The following is a 14,160-nucleotide window of genomic DNA, read 5'->3' on the forward strand; positions in this document are numbered from 1 at the left end:
GAGCTTTTTTACCTCTCCTCTTACAAAATATAAAGCAAGATGAGATTAAAGGAATATTCTCTCAAATATATCAGAGGTTGATTGGTGATAAGAGTGCTTCTGCAGGAGATGGTCAACACAGTTTTCCTCTTCTTCTATATAATGCTTGGCTTCTGATATATCTGGTAAAAGGAGAACTCCTAATCTCAGCTCCACTGTAAATGGATAGATGTGGCTTAAGTGGGTCTGCTGGATCACACTTCACAAACAAAACCAAATCTGTTCCTCTTGTAAAACTAACGGGTTTACCCCTCTGTACTGTTGTTCATCTATAAAGCAGTAATTACAGTAACCTCTCCCTTGAGCAATCAAGTGACCGATAAACATGCAGTGGATCAGGGAAAATCTGTTTCTCATCTCCCTTGGAAGCATTCAAAATATCCAGATACTTTTTTTGATAACTCATGCTCAGTGCAGCTCTTAACATTTCCACTTCCCTTCATAGTTATCTTAGAGAAAAATGAAAAACACTTTGCAGATAGTTTTCTAGTATCACCAGCACAAATTAAATAGATAACTTTTCATCCATCCAAACAGCAAAACTGCTGCCTGTAAATCAGGTAATGATCAGATGTTCTGAGGCTCATGGAGTGGCAGCTGGGTGTGCCAGGTACCACACCTAGCTTTATGTACAAATTCACATCAGACTTTATAACAAAACACAGCCATTCCTCATGGAAAATTACAGAGCCGCATTCAGCCAATGGAATGCTTCAAATAGCAGTAGATTAGTGTAGTTGCTCAGGCTAGTCCCTTGCCTGTCCACTTTATTGAGTCACAGTTGTAACTGGACCCATCTGGGAGAGTGGTAAGTACAGGAGAGCCAGGAGGGAACTGAGGGAACTGGGAGTGATTTGTTTAAAAGATTAGCCAGAGTGAAGTGGTCATAGCAGGTACACAAAAGACTCTCTGTGCAGCAATCCAAGTCACTCATCAGTCCTCAATTAAAGCATACACTGACTTTCCCCTTGAAGCTTCAGGCTATGGAGCACAGCTAGTGCCATCTCCCTGGCCTGGCAGTGGGTTTTGCTGCAGCAGTCTCTCTCTGTTTCCAGCCAGGCTCATCTTTATTCCATGAGAGGTGTCTGTGTATACCTTAATGAGCAGTGGCATCTGGCAGAAATGTGACTCATTGGGGCTGACTTTCTCCAAGTGAAGTGCAGTTCCCAAACTGCTCCTGACTGGGGGCCACAGCCACGTCTGCTTTGTCCAGTTTGTGGCAATTTCAGTGTTAGCAACTTGTCCTGCTTTTGCTGTTCCTCTATATGAAAAGTGAAGTTACTGTGAGCTGTTTCCTGTTTTGGTCAATGTTTTAGTACATCTCCTGCCTGATACTGCTCCCTTCCCTGCTCTGACATCGAGAACAATATGTCCTTGGGTCATTTATACAACTCGGCTTTAATTTGATGGCTGTAGAAATGAAAGTCTCTTTGGGGTTTTTATGTCAAAGATAAAAATTACTCCAGTCCACATGCAGCTGGATCAGGTTGTGCTTAGCCTTGTCATAGGGCTTCAGAGTGGACAGACTGTGCTCAAGGATTTAGAGACTGGGAGTCCCTGTGAAACCTTTCATTAAAAAATCAGCTCTTTGAATGGCTAGATCCTTAGTTATTGCATTTTCAGTAGTGTGTGGTGATTCTCTGTGTGTTTATTATCCCACAGCACCTGTCAGACATTCCCTTTGCCTTGTAACTTGTGGTCTGAGTCACACTTTGCAATAGTGACTTGCCTGTGGAAAGGATGACACAGATGCATTTACCTTTAAATAATCTTTAGTGTCTATGTTGCTCTCTACTTCAACAGACAGGACATTAAATTAACAAAATTATTGAATGAGAATGCTGAATTTTTAAAAAAATCATATGTATTTCTATCTTTAAATTTAGATAAGACACTTAATAAAAGGAATCACCAATGTCTAACAAAGAAATCAAATTAGTTTTATGAGAAGATACACTTACTATTATTATTATATTTTGTTCTTTGTCTACAGAAAATGAATAGTATCAGTTATTACATAAAAAGTGACTAAATACATAGATTTCATCGTCATTTCAGTGTCTCAACACAATGCTTATTTTTAAAGTAATTATATTAAAAATACATTGCAAAATATATATTTTATCAGGTTGTGCATACAGATACACACGTGTATGCACTTAAATATATATGCCTACTATTTCATAATAAGATTAGCACAAACACAAATATAGGTCACACCAAAAGACAAATAATAAGTCACTTTTTTCATATCAAGAATAAATAAATCAGCTGTTCTTGCAAGTGGTGTTGATACTGCTTGTTATCTGCCGATTGCTATGCAAGCAAAGACCACTGTCAGTCAAGATAAAAGCACTCTAGATAAAAGGATTAGTCAATATTTATAGAACTGTACAAGCAGTTCAAATAAGCAGTTCTCAGGTTGGAGACATTAGCATGTAAAAAAAGTATTCTCAAAAGATGTAAGACATACCAAAACAAGTGCAAAGGCAACCATTTTTTTTCCAGTGGTTACATGCATTAACTCAGCTAAGCATATTCATGTTTTTAAGGGAAAAAGTAAAGTAGAATCATACAGCATTTTCTCTTGTAAATATATTACACTCTGACATAAAATTTCAGATAATGTGAGTATTTTTAAAGATGATTACTTTTCCCACCTGTGAAGTTTTTTTTTCAAAACAGAGATGAAACAGTTCCTTCGATTCAGTTTGATAGCATCACTCATCTCTCTCCTTTTTTCAGTTACACATTATTACTATATGGTGGCTATTTTCTAACTGTTAACCTCTTAATTAAACTCTCTCTTTCAAATTTAGCAGCAAAGATTTCCTGTAGAAGCAGGATGACAAAAGCAATTATTCATGCACAATTCTGCTGAATGTCACTGATTTTCCTTTGGATTAAACAATTATAAAAGTATTATCCAAATGACATTTTTGATACACATCTTTGGTTAGAATTAGCCTTTTGCCTTTCCAGTCCTCTGACACTAAATAAATATCAAGAAACTACAAGCAAGCAATCTGGATAGGTTCTACACATTTAATACAGTCTAAGTGCACATTCAAATTCACAAAAATAAAATATTTACCTGTAAACATTGTCATTAAAATGATGTAAACTTGTATCCTAGTTGCAACCATCTTTTTCCGCAGGAAAATTTCCGAAGGAAAAAGATCGTTTAGCACTTTAGCGGTTGACAGAGTAAATTTCTGTAAAATTCACAACAGTTCTTACTATAAAGGCTTCCTTTCCAGGATTAGCTTGCTCCACTTCTGTACCTGCTGATGTAGTCTGATGGTGTATTTTGCCCAAGCCAGATCAACAAGGCTTAAAGTAAGACCCATTAAACTGCTTACACAATAGATATGTATCCTATTTAAATTCTTTTTTCTCCAAGCTCATGCTCACACTGAACGCTGTTTGTGTTTCACAGAAATGTGTATTATTAGGATCCATTCAAAACTGATCGGTCACTTTTTTTTTGTTTCAGTATTGTTTTTTAAGACTTTTTTTTCCCTTCAAGAGGTTTGTTAATCCAGATCAACTCTGTCATGGTCACTGTCATTCAGAGAAACTGTACATCTCAATAAGCAGATAGAAAGGATCTAAAATTTGATCCTGTTTCTTTACTTATAAAGTATTTTTGTTCCATTTGCTCTCTTTGTGTCTCTAGATTTTTGAGTGTGCTAAAGACATGTAAAAATTATTCACTAAAACATTTTTTTCTTCAGCTCTTGAGCAGGACATTTTGACTTAGACCAAATTTAATGAGGGGAAAATTGAGTTCAGGAGATTTAACTACTTATTTCTGTGATAATTTTAGCAGCAGAAATTATTTTTGTCACTTGTGTTTATCAATTTCTTCTTCTAACTAATTTATTCACTAATTAGGAAATTCCTGACCTTGTGTCACATTTGGGTTTAGGTTCACAAAAAGGCTCATACACAGAACACAACTTTGGATTCATTTAATCTACAGTTCACAATTGCTTTTATGGAGATGCTCAGAAAGCTGCTGCTTCTTCCAGCCTCTGACACAGGCATCAGTTGAGTTTTCCTATAATACATTTAAATACTAAAGGGTAAAAATTTCACCCAGGCTCTTGGAAAGGTGAGTAAGGCACCTTAAAAACAAAATAAAAAAGTTCCTTTTGATAAGTTAGTGTGAATGCACCTCATTAGCAGTGCTTATCAGACATTTCATGCTGCAGTTTGATATTTAATGTGCACTTTTTTTTGAATATTGCAAGAAGTTGGAGGTTCTCAATAGCTGTAATTCCTTTTGCAGTGTGACTGTGACAGTAGGACTGTGAGGGAAGGTTATGGGCAGACACAGAGGGGACAACAGGTAGGGACAGACATCTGCTCTTACAGCTCAGTGACACCATGGGGCTGGTGGCACACTGAGACGGGGGAACTTTGGAGCAGGGTATCCAGCAAACAGCCCAAAGCCACGCCAGAACCACTGGTGGGAGTTTGAACAAACTTACCAGGAGCAGAGACTCCAACTACGGTCAGATATTGTGTTTAATAACATTTTAATATACAAACAAAAGAGAAAATTCCATGTGAAACCCCCATAAAGCAGGTATAAAACTTATGTAATCCTGCTCAGAAACTAAGTGTCAGAGGTTCTCTGTCAACTGGGATTTCGTTATGGTTTGGGATTGTCCTGGCTGTACTCTGGTTGGTGTTTTCATGAAAGATGTGGATGTTGGATCAAAAAGCTTGCCTATTAAGTTGTCTGATGAAACAGGGTTAAGTGAAACTTCTGATTTTTTACAGTAAAATGATCTTTATAGGTGAACATCATAAATTGGAGAAATGGTCTGAGAAATATTGTATTCAATTCTGGAAGAGCTCACTCAGTTTCTGTAGTCTCAGGCCAGAATAATTAGCAATCAGGTGGAACAATAGTTTTAGTCTACAATGCTTCAGTTTCACTGAGTCCACTTTTAGTTCTGCATTGCACTGCAAGGAAGATTTGGATCAATTCAGAAGAATGCAAGGAAAGCAATAAGAATGACCACAGGTCAAGAAAAAATGGCTTATGAGCAAAGGTTCAAAAAGTAGGGCTGTTCAGTCAAAAGACTAGCAGAGGAAATGTGACATGGTAAAAGAATAATCTTTTCAGTATAGAAAAGAGAGCACTCTGTGCTATGAGACCACAGTAAACAGGTGAAAAAGTCACAGGTTGCCCTGCACAAGAAACATCCAGGTCACACACTAAGAAAATATTTCTAATGATAATAAGATGACAAAGCCTTTGCATATGATGTCCACTGGGAGCCATAAACTCTATTGTGGATCCTTAAATATTGGTTAGAGACAAAAATGCAGTGAGACACAAGCCAGCAGATGCTACCTTAGACCCACAGAGAACTCAAATTATACCTTGCATGCCTGTCCCTTGCATTTCTATTTCTCCATGGTTTTGTGCCTCCCTAGAATGAAATAATTCCCAGCAATTGAGCTGTTGGTGTGTCAAATTCTACCTGCACATACAGATATCTCTACAAATACAGGTATCAAATGCAAGCACTAGTAAACCTTGGAGAAACTCAGAATTTAGCATCCCCCCTAGAATATACTTTATGGAAGACAAAGAGTTTGCAATAGCACTTTCTCTGCCTGTATTGTAGAGTTTTGGAAATGTCTGCTATAAAATCCTACCCCAGGTGCAAACAAGTCTCTCTTCAAGGGACTCATTAATCCTGAAGCCAACAGAAAGATCTGGCAGAGCACATATTCTTCAGGGCCCCAGGTTTTAGCAGACAATCATGAAAATTCTAACTTTGCCACATCTGTGCAGATAATTGCAAAGAGATAATTACTTTTTGCTGCAAGGAGGAAATGCACGTTCATGAGTGAGTAAGCGCAAGGAAATAAATTGACCATCTCTGTGTCATTGTAATTAAACCCCATGCTTGTGGGTATAAATCAGTCACCATGCAGGTCAGGAAGGAAGTTTTACTCTTATGTACATCAGTGTAGAGAAAGGGAAGGGTATTTAAATGGGGTTTTTTTCACCTATTTTTCTTCAGTAAAGAACTGGCTTACATTTGATACTGAACTTAATGTGACCGGTGCTCTGATCTTGCATGGCAATTTCTGTTGCTTTCCTGGCAAGAAAATCTTGTGTAAAATGAAGGACAGAACACAGAATAGAGCTGGAGCACATGGAAAATAGGATTCTTTAAAATAGTAGGATAATAAGCATTTGTTAACATTGGACTAATTTGCACATGATACCTTTCACACAGAACTCTAATTTCTTAAAGTTGTAAGACCTTGCTAGTTATTCCTTTCTTGCAGACAAATTCACTATTCTGCTATTTTTCCTCTTGCCATTTGAAATGTATATTTAAAGTTAATACTGGCTAGGAAAAAAAAATTAAAATAGAAATAGAGTTGAGTGGCTTGGCTGAATCATTAAATATGTCACTCTAGCTGAGGGATATGGAATTCATAATGTGCTACGTTCAGAATGGCATGCTGTAATTCAATCTTTTAAAATGTTGCTGGCCCAAAGCTTCATAGTCTAGTTTGAATTTTCAGTAAAAATGGATTTTTTTAAAGTAGTAAAACCCCCGAATCCCTTAATCTCTTCAATCAGTAAAGGTTTCTGAGAGCAAAAGTACTTGGAAATGTTTTTCCACTTGTTTCACATGTTTTGTCACACCTAAAATAGTTTTCATTTGAAAAGGAAAAAAAAAAAAAGAGAAGAAGAAAATCATGTACATGCCACAGGTGATTAGTTTGATTAGTTGTTTAGTGAGATCTGGTGTGTTTATTTTATTTTAGAACTATTGGAACCAGCAGTCCGGGCTGGGCTGGGCTGCAGCTCCCGGGTGGACAGGGCAGCCGGAGGGCCCCGAGCGCGGCCACGCGCGCAGCACGGCTGGGTCAGGGGACATGGCAAGGGCCAGCACCGTGTCCTGCAAGGGCAGCACGGCCACGCTGCTGCCTGCAGCCCACACCTCCAGCCCCCACTTCAATTTGCACAGCCAGACATGTGGATCCAATTGTGGGATTAGGGTCTGAATCTGGAGTAAAGAAAAGCGTGCTGAAGAAATATGTCCCTGCGTGGCACTCATTTTGACTGATGGAGGCAAGGAAGAAAATAAAATGGTGGCAGCCCGGTTTTCCCAGGCAGCATCCTTCTGGAGTGGGTTTTCTGGCTGCACAAAGGTGTTGGAGCTATGGCCATGCTGATGGCATGAGATAGGAAGGGGAGAAGAGAGGAGAGAGAGCACAACTACAGGGTGTGACAAGCTAAGAGTAGAGAAATGTGATGGACAAAAAGTAGGTAAGATTTTGGAGACTAAGAGGTGAAAAAGTAGTGAAAAATGCGACTAGGGAAATTAAAATATGGAAGTCAGTGGTACCCCCGAAGTTACTTGTGTTGGCATTTGAGACAGAAATCTTGACAGACACGTGGACATTTGAGGGTAGTAAGAGAACAGAGTATGGCCATCAATCTATATAGAATGTGTGAGGGTTGCTAAGAAAGGCTGCAGATCACAGATAAGGTCTACACAGAGATCTATGCTAAAACTGAGAGTGGGAAAAGGAGATCATGGGAGCAATACCAGAGACATAAAATTTAGGAAAAAAAAACAGCTGTAGGTATTTTTTTCGTAATCAAACAGCCATGTGCAGTGGAGCAGAGTCAATTCACAAAACACAGAGAGAATTAGGACAGACTCATAGAAAAAATTGCATTGAAAGGGACCTTCAAAGGTCATAACCTGGTCCAGTGGACCCAAAGGGTCAGGACATCCAGAGAAGAAACTGTAATAGCAGGTTTCAGAGAAATTGTTATTTTATACCTGATTCTGGACCAGTTATTTAGAAGCCAAAGAAAGATATATGGTGTTCTGCTTTCCAGTATGGAGTCTTTCTGGTGTGCTCTGTAAGTTGGACAAAAGAGTATGTGTAATCCAGGAATTTTTCATGTATTACCTTTTAGAAAACAGTGGCAAGACTGTCAAATTCAAAGCATTAATGATCTGATTTGCATCTTCTGTAGATTTATGAGCTTGTACATTGAGATGATGCATGTGCATTTGAACTGAAGTATATCCAGAGGGATCTTAAAACAACCAATATCTTTGAGTTGTTTAATTAGATCATATAAGGTCATGTTTCATTGACTTGAAAATCTGTTTGGAGCACATGATTCACTTTGGAATTAGGAAACAAATTAATTTTCTGTCCTACAAATACTTTAGGGCTTTAAAAGAGTGCAGGCTGTTGATGAACTCACCCTTTGAGAAATGTGGAGTGTCTTGTCTCCCCTAAAAGGGATTTTTCTACCTTGTCTCTTGCTGGCTGTTTCCCATTTGTTTTAACTGAGTTAGGCAAGCACAGCCACTGTGCTGTCTAGTGTGAAACGGCTTCTGCCCTGGAAATAGCACTCTGGAAAATTTCAGTCACTTGCAGGATTTTCTCATTTTGTTATAACTAATGTGAATCTCCACAACATGCAAAAGTGACTGTGTTTACATAACTTCATTGTCAGTCCTTATTGAAAGAAATTGAAACAGCCAGAAGGCCAGAAAAATCATCATTTTAATAGGGCTTATAGAGTTTAATTGATAATGGAGATGTGAGAAGAGAAAAATGTAAAATATGCATGGGTGAATGCACATAACATGTTTATGCTGTGTGTATTTTGAGCTGTGCACAGCAAAACTGTATAAAGAGCATGGCTATGCTGTGTATAATCACATTTCTCTATTCTTAGAGTATATATATTTACATTATTCATTATCACTTTAAATATAGTAAAAAAAATCCAAGCTTTTTGTGCTGAATTATCCACTTTTTATCATTTTTCATGTGTGTCTTCTTTCCTGGGTAAGCTATGACCTGCTCTAGGGCAGATGTAGACGCAGAAGACCTGAGATTTTGGGCTGTGATTTTTCAGTCCTGCTCCATGACAGTGGGAAGGGTAGAGGATCTTTTCACTTCAGCAGCAGTGTCCATTCCCCTCGTTCCCTGCAGTGTTAGTGTGAAAACTCATCTAAATGGAAAACTCTTCTAACTCATCTTTGTTCATCCAAGGTTTCATATGCTTAACTCCTCTCGAGCTGGGAAGAATGAGACCCAAGCTAGCTCCGTTTTAGTCTGGTCACATTTCAGTCCCGATGGCAACGGTACAGCACGGACCTCAGCTAGGACTGTGTGTGCTTGCCATGGAATCCTGGCTGCCTGCTGGGGGATTTCCTGGAGCATATTAGAGGTATGAGATTTAGCTAGATTAAATCTAGATTTTTATGTCTTTATATTTTACAGTTCACTTCTGTGAAGCTCTGCAGACTTTTTCATAGTACACCGTTTAAATAGTTTTCTTTATTTGGTACTACAGGCAGTGATTTACCACGATGTTCTGGCCTCACAAACAGGTTTAATAACAGATTCTGAACCTTCTTTGTTAAGAAAAAATAGTGCCCATATGACAGAGACTACATATTGATCATTATAATTTTCTGTATTAGTGTCATGTTGTTAGCACAGCCAGACTCCAAGAATTACAGCAGTGGGAGAGCAATCTGAATCAGATCCACCAAATCTACTTCTAGCAGTTAATTACCAGCATAAATTAGCTGTCTATACCAGTTTTGGGTTTTTTTGCTTCTCTCCAAGACTGTTTATTGAAAGTGCAAAGTTCATTGTCAGCCAGGGAAGGAAAGTGTTTTCCTTAATCTGGTTCTCCTTACACAATCAACAGAAGTCCTCTTCTAAGTTAATTAAAATATTTTTAAAGGGATCAGCATCCAGGTCATCTGTAAAAGGCTAGCTTAACTTCTTTGAAATTTTCCTTGCATCTGAAAAAATCAGTCCAGGCACCTAAACAGAAGCAGGCTGTGCCTTACTAGAGTCACCTCTGAGTTTATTTCAAACAGTGCCAATGAACAGACATAAAAATACTGGGCTTTATCACCTGTTCCTCCTATTAGCAAACACTGTATAATTAAGAGCTAGATGCTACAGGGAACAATTAATGTAAGAGCTTTTATGTAGTATATCACATAAAATTAGTTTATCAGCTTATTTTTATTACTCAAAATCCCAACATATTCTTTATGTCCTTGACAAGACCTTAGACCTGGGACTCATCAGTGATAATTAATTACCAGCAAACTGCAAAACTCCTGAGTCCAATCCAACAAAAGCATGAAAGTGATCTTTTTATTTATTAACGATTAAATGTGAACTGTATATATATATATATATATATATATATATATATATATATATATATATATATATATGTATGTATGTATATTTGGGTGTACAAAATTAGAAAGAGTTCTTTATGCTGCTGGGGAGATAGGTAATCTTCAGGAAGCATATGACATTCTGCAAAGGGATTCTCCCTCCAAGTCCTGCACCTGGGGACAAAAAGCCCATCCAGCAGAAGAAGCTGGGGCCAGCTGGCTGGAAAGCAGCTCTGCCATGCTCTGAGCAAGCTGGGCATGAGGCAGACGTGGGCCTGGCAGCAGAGAGGACCAACACATTCCTGGTCTGTGTTGGGAATTGTGCTGCCACCAGATCAAGGGAGGTGAGTCTTCATCTCTGCTCGGCACCAGGGAGACCCTGCCAAGCCCAGCTCTGCCCTCCCCAGATACACAAAAGGAGCAGTGATGCTGGAGCAGGTCCGGCCAAGGGCCCTGAAGGAGTTGAGGAATTGGAAAATCTGTCAGGAGGAGAGACTGAGAGCTGGGGTTACTCAGAAGTTGAAAGGGAAGCTGGTTTTAAAGGCAGGAGACAGCCTTCAATTAAAATATAATACATAAACTTCACCCCAATTCACCTGTTCCTTCCCTTTGAAGAGCTGTGTATTGCCTGACCTTGTGAATGTTGTTGCTCTTGTGCATGAAATTCTTCTCAAGACATGGTCACGAGTGTGACTCTCAGCTGTACAGATGTCCTGCTTTCTATTTCAAAATGCTGCATCTTGTAAAATAGGTCTTTTTAACAGCCACAGGTGGGAATACTGGCACATAATTGTACTGCAGAAGTTAAGAATATTTGGGTTCCTTACTCCATTCCCCTGTACAGAGGCTTGGCAGTGTTAATCCAGGAAGGTTTAGAAGATTATGTGTACATGACAGCCCTGAGGATTTCCATCACTGTGATTTTCCTTCCAAGTCTTTTTTTGAAGAGTGTAATGACCTATGACAACTAAGCTTTATTCTCTGAGGAGCCTGCCATTGCTTCTGTTTAATGGATCAGACAGTTTGTGATACATCAGCTCTCGACACTTTCTTCCCCATGTCAGCCTGGGATACCTCTTCAATATTTCCCATCTGTGCTGACCTGTGTGATCCAGAGGTCATGTGCTGAAGTCAAACCCAGAATCAAAACACTCATTCCTACCGCGGGCCAGACTATTAATGCAACCCATTTAATTTACATCAACTTGGAACTTGACATTCAATTTCTCAGTCCAGAAGCAATTATTTTTAAAGGAACACGCCAACAATATTGCTTGGCTTAGAATGGTGAAAGTTCAAAAGGGTAAAAAACATTTCACACCATAAATAAAGAATTGATTATACTTGAAAACAAAGTTTGTAATTACTACTGACATTTCTGAGCCTAGATGAGGTGCCTTTTATGCTTTAAAAACTGATGTCATTCCTGCAACTGGCATTATGGGAACCTTATGTAAGGGTCTGAAATAGTCCTTTGCTGATATTTTATGTACAAAGAGGAAAACATTAACATTTTGCACAATTCCTGGGTCAAACACTTTTTTGTTGTCAAGAAGGGGTGCAAAATTCTTTGTGGGTGCCTCCCTTTAGCCCAATAGTCTGTGAGCAGGACCACTGGCATAATTAGTAAAATTCTTAATTTCTTGTTCTTGTATGAAAGCGAAGTCTACAACATGCTAAGAAAATTTAACTGGGAATAGCCCTGTTTGGATCATCCAATTACTCTTTTTTACTCAAAACCATGGTGCTTGTCTTCTCCATAGCTTTTCCAGCCCTGGGTGGACTCTGCATGTCCAGCTGCAGACCAATATCCCTGAGCTTTGCACAGAAGATCCTGCTAACCAAACTGCGTGGTGCAAAAGCTGAAAACTGCCACTCAGAATTTGGAGCAGCAAACAGGGCTCATCACAAAGTCTGTGGGAAGCAGCACCTCCCAGATCAGGCTGCAAGGACAGCGCTGGCACAGCGGCTCTAGCCAGAACTCAGACAGACGCTGGACATGAACAGCATTTCTCACTCCCTCTGCTGGCTCACAGGTACAGAAGGGTACAGAGACAGGGTTCTCAGAGCTCTGCTGGTACCAAAATGCTCATTCCAATCCAAACAAATTGCATGTTTTCCCAGCAGCTGATACTTTTTTAGCAAGGTAATACAAGGTTATGCTAAGCTGTGTAGAAACTGTGTAAGCAGAGCAATAAAGTACTCTGAATTAGCTGTTATGTATGTGTCTATACATGTGTGTATTTCTTTGTGTACTAGCACATGTGTGAGAACACACATTTATTCTACATGCCCATGGTTCAGAACTACCAGCCCATGTATTTTTTCCTGACTGAACTCTACCAACTTCTCCCATGCCACTCATTAGTTCCTCTGTTATGTCAGGAAAGAGAAGTAATGCCTCTTAAATGTTTGGCTGTATAATTTAGTGTATTTCCAATAAACTGGATTTTAATGGGGTTCACAATGGTGATATTATTAAGGCTTGTTTTGAAATCATCTGTTGAACAAAACACTGAACTATTAAATCAGGTCATTTTGTTTATCACTTGACATTTGACCTTAAATATGCCATAAATTAAAAAGTATTGAGAAAGTAAAATATATTAGTCCCATAGCACAGGTCTTCTCTTTACTGTCGACTTGCCAAGCACTTTCTCCAGAGCAGTGAAAGCTGGATGTGTAGATTTAAAGAAATTTCCTTTCTGTTTGGGCAGAAGCTGTGCATCTGCTTAACTTTGCAGTTTGCCTGTAACTGAACCAGAACAATGCAGTCTTACACAAAGCAGTGTAGAAAGCATATGCTGTAAAGTAACTCCTGAGATGGACGATCCAATTCCAAAGGAGACGAGCAAAGTTCTGCTGTCAGTTTGGTGTGTGCAGGACCTTTGATTTCACATGGGTTTGTGCATGGTTATCACTTAGACCACACTTCAAACTCAGCTCTCATTAGTGGTAGCCTGTGCCATCAGATGTGTAATGCTGTTGGGCTGGGGAAACAAGAAAGAAATGAAAGGGCCAGAGAGATTCTTCAGTAGAGAAAGACAGAACTGAACACGTTCATAAGCTCAGTCAAGAGGTGGCAAAATTGGATTGTAGAGAGGCTATAAATACATGAGTTATGCCAATTAAAAAGGCTAGGAAAGGTTTACCCAGAGATTTAAGAAAGAAATCAAAAAGGTAAGTAGGCAGTGCTTGAAGAAGGCCCCAGGAGGAAAATTCTTACTGGATAGACTTGATTTAACAAGTAGTCAATCATATGATGAGTGTCAGGAAAAGAATGAGTGTCAGGAAAAAAACAGGTGCTTAAAAAGCATTATTCCTGATGCCAAACAATATCCAGCTGCCTTATTTAATTTTTTTTTCTTTAAGCATTTTCTTCCAGGTACTGGGCATACAAATTAATTAAATCTGAGGACATTATCTGTCTGTGTGTTGCAAGATCTGGGAGCTTATGGATTAAAAGCCATTCATCCCCTCCTCCTTCCCTTCAAGGAAAAAGCTTTTCATGCTAAAAAGTGTTTATGTGCAACACTGTTTAACACAGAGAGATGTGCCAGATTCAAAATATCCACTGCTTCCAGGCTCTGTCAATCACACTGGACTACATTATACAACTTTACATATCAGTGCAACTAGAGAAAATAGATCGTAGTAATGATGGGTCAGCTGTCAAATTTTAAAGCATAAAACTCTATATATGTTCTGAAAATAATAATGGTAGATGCTTCCTAATGTTTGAATATCATATATTTCTAACTAAAAAAAAAAAAACCCCAAAGCATCTGACCCTCGTGCACTCCTTTGGTGATGAATAATGCAGAAGTGATGGCTGACATGTCTTTGCATTCCTAGTTGCAATTTGCAACAAAGAGAGAGATTGTAATAC

The 14,160-nt window shown here is 38.8% G+C and overlaps 1 protein-coding gene and 1 long non-coding RNA gene across 3 annotated transcripts in view; one reads left to right on the forward strand and one right to left on the reverse strand.

The window, feature by feature from the left end:
* CRB1 (crumbs cell polarity complex component 1) overlaps window positions 1-14,160 on the reverse strand; it is a 93,053-nt gene that overhangs the window by 34,638 nt on the left and 44,255 nt on the right. The gene's annotated exons all lie outside the window — the stretch shown is intronic.
* LOC140684600 (uncharacterized) lies at window positions 8,761-12,490 on the forward strand. Its single transcript, XR_012057077.1, has 2 exons — window positions 8,761-9,292; window positions 12,035-12,490. It is a non-coding gene; the product is annotated as an uncharacterized lncRNA (long non-coding RNA).

The sequence above is a fragment of the Taeniopygia guttata genome, chromosome 8 (assembly GCF_048771995.1).
Source record: "Taeniopygia guttata chromosome 8, bTaeGut7.mat, whole genome shotgun sequence".
Lineage (NCBI taxonomy): Eukaryota > Metazoa > Chordata > Aves > Passeriformes > Estrildidae > Taeniopygia > Taeniopygia guttata.